The 5,755-nt window shown below is 42.5% G+C and overlaps 1 pseudogene; it reads left to right on the top strand.

Annotated features, from left to right (window-relative positions):
• Positions 1-271: 271 nt before the first annotated feature.
• Positions 272-2,774, top strand: LOC100618265 (cell division cycle 5-like protein; annotated as a pseudogene).
• The last annotated feature ends 2,981 nt before the right edge of the window (positions 2,775-5,755 follow it).

Below are 5,755 nucleotides of genomic sequence, written 5' to 3'. Positions count from 1 at the left end.
TCTCCACCCCAAGGTGTGAACTCCCTCCACTGATCGAATTCACACTTTCCTCGGATCCTTTATCCTGTCCCGGGTCTAGATCTCCACCCCAAGGCGTGAACTCCCTCCACTGATCGAATTCACACTTTCCTCGGATCCTTTATCCTGGACAAGCCCCTCCCCCTTGTCGTCCCCTCCCCCGATTGTAAGAATGGGGAGTCCCAGACGTGGCCGTCTCTACTCTCACTCGCCACCTCCGCAGAGCACTCTGAAGCCGAGCTTCGTGCTGGGAAGAAGGGCCGGCTTGGGGTTTGGCGCTTTGGGCTGGGACCCTCAGTCAGTCGGCGTTCGCCGGTTGGCCTCGGCTGATTGTCCAATCGCTCACTCACCCTCTGCCGGGATGCCTCAGATCAGGAGCAAAGGAGGGCTGTGGAGGAACACGGAGGGGGACGTTCTCAAAGCGGCGGAAGAAGAGAAGCTTCTGCACCGGGCCAGCTTGATGCCGACCCAGTGGAGAACCCTGGCCCCGGTCATTGGCAGGAAGGCTGCACAGCGCTTGCAACTTCTCCTGGCTAAAGCTGCCCAAAGAGACAGTGAAGAAGAGACAGCGGATGATCCACGGAAACTGAAACCCGCAGAGATTGACCCAAATCCCGAAAGCAAACCAACCAGGCCTGATCCCGTTGAGATGGAAGAGGAGGAACTTGAAATGCTCTCCGAAGCAAGAGCCGGGCTGGCAAACACACAGGGAAAGAAGGCCAAGAGCAAAGCAGGAGAGAAACAGCTGGAAGAAGCCAGGCGTCTTGCTGCCCTCCGGAAGAGGAGAGAACTTCGAGCAGCTGGCATAGACCTTCAGAAGAGCCAAAGGGAGCGAGGAATAGCCTATAATGCAGAAATTCCATTGGAAAAAAAGTCCGCGCCGGGTTTTTACGACACTTTGGAAGCAAGTTATCCCACACTGGATGCTGACTTTAGCCAGCTAAGACTAGAAGAACTGGAGGGGGAGTTAAGATCCGAAAAGGAAAGCAGAGCTAGGAAGAAAGACAAACAGCATTAGGAAAGTAAAAGGGAGGCGGATTCACCACCAGCTATTCTTCAACCCCCAGGATATCCGGATTTACCAAAAAGAAGCAAGTTAGTATTTCCTGCATCTCAGATTTCAGGGAGTGGTGAAAGTTGTTCCAGCAAGTGAAATTGCCCGCCATACAGCAGAGGAATCAGGCAGAGAGAATTCTGTTTCCAGCACCCTTTTGTCTGAGTACGGCATCACCAACACTAGAGCATCGCCCTGAGGACACCCAAAGTTCCAGAAGCCCAAGATGGAATCTTGAAGGAAGCACAGAACTTACTGGCTCTTACCAACGTTGACACCCCATTGAAGGGGGTCTTAATACATCATTGCATGAGAGTGACTTCTCTGGTGTGACTCCACAACAACAGATCATCCAGACACCAAACACAGTCCTGTTCACCCCATTCAGGACTCCTCATGGAGCTGAAGGTTCCACTCTTCAAGTGGGGATGGCTCCTAAGCCCCTTGTTGGCACTACTCCACAGAGAACACCTCTACAGGACAAACTAAACATAAATCCTGAAGAGAGCTTGGCAGATTACAATGATCCCTCTTATGGGAAGCAGATGGAGAGAGAATCTCAGGAGCGTCTCCGTTTAGGGTTCTTGGGCCTTCCAACTCCCAAGAATGACTTTGAGATTGTTTTACCAGAAAACGTTAAGGAACTAGAAGACCTTGAGATTGAGGAAACCTTTGCAGAAGATGCTGCTGATGCAGATGCTCGAAGGCAGGCTATCCAAGATGCAGAACATGCAAAAGAAATAAAACAGATGCACACAGCTGTTCAGAAGGGTCTGCCAAGACCTGCAGAAGTAAATGAAGCAATCCTAAGACCCTTACATGGAGGACCACCACTAGCAGACCTAGAGAAAAGTGAAGAACTCATTAAAAAGGAGAAGATCATAATGCTTCATTATGATCTTCTCCATCATCCTTATGGAGAACATGCTGGAAATAAAAAGGGGAAACCTCGAGGATTTGGAAGTAATAGTACCCAGCACATAACGTACCTAGAACTCAACCCCTATGAAAAATTTTCCAAAGATGAACTGGACAAGGCTCAAGACCTTTTGACACGGGAGATAGAAGTCATAAAGCAAGGAATGTGCCATGGTGAGCTGTTAAATGAAGTTTATAACCAGGTGTGGGATGAATGTTACAGTCAAATTTTATATCTACTTGGGCAGTGCTGATACACACGAGCTGACTTGGCTAGCAAGAAGGACAGGATTGAATCACTTGAAAAGAGGCTTGAAATAAACAGGGGTCACATGACCACAGAAGCTAAGAGAGCTGCAAAAATGGAAAAGAAGATGAAAATTTTGCTTGGGGGCTACCAGTCTCGGGGGATGGGACTAAGGAAAGACTTGAATGGTTTATGGGACCAGATAGAGCATGCCTACTTGGAGCTTCGTACTTTGGAACTGCTAAAGAAACAAGAGGATTCTGCTATTCTAAGGAGGCTGGAGTGTCTAAAACAAATCTATTGTCTCTACACTATAAAAACTTTGCAAATGTTTAAGGCAACAGTGATGTCTCGTTTAAAGCTTCTTTTCTTTAGACTGTACATTGTTTTCTTTACTTTCTTTACCCTTATTTGGCCTGGTCTTTAGTGCCTTCATCTTCTTGATGATCATCTTCTCTTGGGTTACCAACATATTTCCTATGGTAAATATTGGGGTTTGATACCTCCTCCTAAACCATCTAACCATCCAATAAAAAAATCAATACACATTATGTTTTAAAAATGTATAAGCAAGATCCTGTGATCTCCTTATTAAACTAGTTAATAGGAATGTTTATTAAGCTCCCACCATGTGCCAGGCACTATGCAACTCAAGGAGTTGACAGTAAAATGGTGCAAATAAGGAGAAAACAAGTACATTGGGGCATAGGCAAAGGGTAAATGGGAGATGTTGCCCATTTGTTTTGCAGAGGACCAATGACTTCATGGGGTGATATCTTGACTTGCACATGAATTGGATTCAAGTGAAGCAGAATTGCACAAAGCTGTCAGCCTCTCTCTCTTTTCCAGTCATTGCAGTTCAATGTCAAGACGAAAGTCATTAAGATTAGTGATAACTGGAATGCAGTGGGTGTCTCTAGCATCTTCAGTGTCTACCCAAGCTCTCTAGGTGCTCCACAGCACCTGCTTCAGCCACCATCATGCCCAGTGGAACAAATTGTTCTCATCTGCTCATTCCAGCAGAGAAGTTTTCATCTGCTTGAGGCAGATACCCTCCTCCCGAATCACTGATGGGTTGGAAGCCTGTCAGTTAACCCGGATTTAGCCTGTTTGCAGAGATGCTTTCCTGGGTCATGGATTCTTGCAACTATAGGTGAGGATTGAGTGACAGGCAGACCCCAGTGGCAGATGAGCAGCTTTGCAAAGGGCTCAGCAAGGCCTCACACAGAGATATTGGCTTTCCCTGTACACCCTAAAGGGAAGTAATATTAGATGGAAAGGAACTAGTATTGGGAGATGGGGGACTGAGGAACTGAGAGATGTCTTATGCAGAAGGTGGGATTTGGGAACTGGATCTTGAAGAAAGCCACAGAATCCACGAAGTGGGGGTGATTGAGGGAAAGCATTCCAGGCCCTGGGGACATAGCCAGGGAAAAGGTACAGAGTAAGGCAAGGGGAGGAATAACTCCACATTATTTTGTTCATAGTTCTTGTCAAATTCCACTAGTAGTGCCTTAACAATAATTTGTGCTATTTCAATATCTTAGGTGCAGGTCACTGAGGTAGGGTGATTTGAATAGATTAGGGACAGCTGGGTACTCTATTATGATCTTTTTATTTATTTTGAGTTTTTATTTTTTAGTCTTCAATTTTGTTCTATACCTTCTAGTATAAAAAATCTTATCAGAGAAAAACTAGAGCTCAGTATTGAGTAATTCTGCCTTCCTTATGTCATTCATTATGATGGTATTTTTTCCAATCCTTGTTCTTGTTCTCAATATGACTTAAAAAACCCAAACAACCCTTTCCTTCAGTCTTAGATTCTAATGCTAAAAAGTGGGAAGGCTAGGCAATGGTGTTTAAGTGTCTTATCCAGGGTCACACAGCTAGAAAGTGTTTGAAGTAAAATTTGAACTCAGGACCTTCTGTATCTAGTAGTCCTGATTCTGAATTCATTGAGCCATCTACCTGCCTTCCCTCAATATGACTTTTAAAAGCTCCCTTTTGGTAGTCTTCAACATTTATTGTTATTTTCATCTCATTCTGAGTTCTAGTCCCACTGAATCTATTCTTACTTCATTGGGTCATTCTTCTTTGTTTATATTGTTAGCTTCTTTGGCTCCCATCTTCTTCATGTGCTCTTTAAAAACCTAGACTGGTCTTTGAAAGACTTAAGAACTCATCAATAAAATGACCAACAATGAATCCAAAAATCCCATGAGGGAACATGCTACCCACCTCCTGACCCAGAGAGCAGATTGGGACACCTATTGTTTTAGACATAGACCATGTAGAAAGAAGCAGTTTTGCTTGATCATGAATATTTGTCATAAATGTTTTGTTTCCCTTTCTTTTTTCTTCATAAATGTGGAAGGAGAAGTGAGAGGGAGAGAAAACAGATTTTTGTTGATTGCAAAAAAAATTCAAAAAGAAACAAAAAATCTAGGTTGATCAACAAATCCTATGTTGGATCATTTCAGTTTCTCTAGATGGATTCTCCTTTTTGTAGGCACGAGAAATGTCATATTCATGATTTCATTTTTCTCTTGAAAAAAATCTCATTTCTCTATCAGTAACTTTTTCTGAAGTTGGCCATGAGTTTCTACCTATCCTTTTTCTGAATCCTTTGAAATTTCCCTTTTTAATCTAGGATATAAATTAGATGATATTCTATACCCCCCTCCCCATTTGTCATATACTCTTAAGATGGAGTAGCTACTTTCCCTTAAGGCTGTTCCCCTTTTTTCATTTTGATAACCAGTTCCTAGTGACATAATGCTTAAGTGCCAGGTATAATTGGTGTCCTAAGCTTTTCTTTTACTTCTTCCTTCTGTCGAGGTAGTATAAAATGCATTGCCTCCCAAATAATTTATCTGATTCTTTTTCAATTAATCAACACTCACTCAAATACTCTTCTCTAGCATTCTCTAATTTTGTTTGTGGATTCTTTCTCATGAACATATCTAGAAATATGTATGCATGTATTACCATTCCATCTGCCTTTCTATCTTGTTCCTTTTGAATAAATTATATTTTCCCATGACCATATTTGAATCACGAATCACAGCAGAGCTATTCTCTTAAACTAGTGAGGTGTCCATCACTGGTGGTGTTCAAGTAGAATAAACTTACTATGGAGGAGATCCTAGCAATAGCAGCAGTAATAATACCAATAAAACTATTGATACATTGATTTCATTCTTCCTATTAGCTAATTCCAATAATTTTATGTTTGAAATATGCATTCTTGGTAAGGATAAGAAAAAAAACAACAACTCCTAAGCTTTGAAGCAGACTGGTAGAAGGTTTCTTTCAAAATGTTTTTTTTTTTTTAAGAAAGGAATAAAGACTGCAGCTGTGTGGAATGTGGAATGTATTTTATATACTTAATGGGGGTAGCATTTTACATGAGGGTTTGTTAGAACTTTAGCATTCTCATATTTCACTCTTTAAGGAAGACTTATCTAGTGAAAGGAACTCTGGACTTTGGATTCTGAAGGCAGCATGATATAGAGGAA

The sequence above is a fragment of the Monodelphis domestica genome, chromosome 2 (assembly GCF_027887165.1).
Source record: "Monodelphis domestica isolate mMonDom1 chromosome 2, mMonDom1.pri, whole genome shotgun sequence".
NCBI classification, from domain to species: Eukaryota; Metazoa; Chordata; class Mammalia; order Didelphimorphia; family Didelphidae; genus Monodelphis; species Monodelphis domestica.
This window is presented reverse-complemented; position numbering and strand designations above follow the sequence as displayed.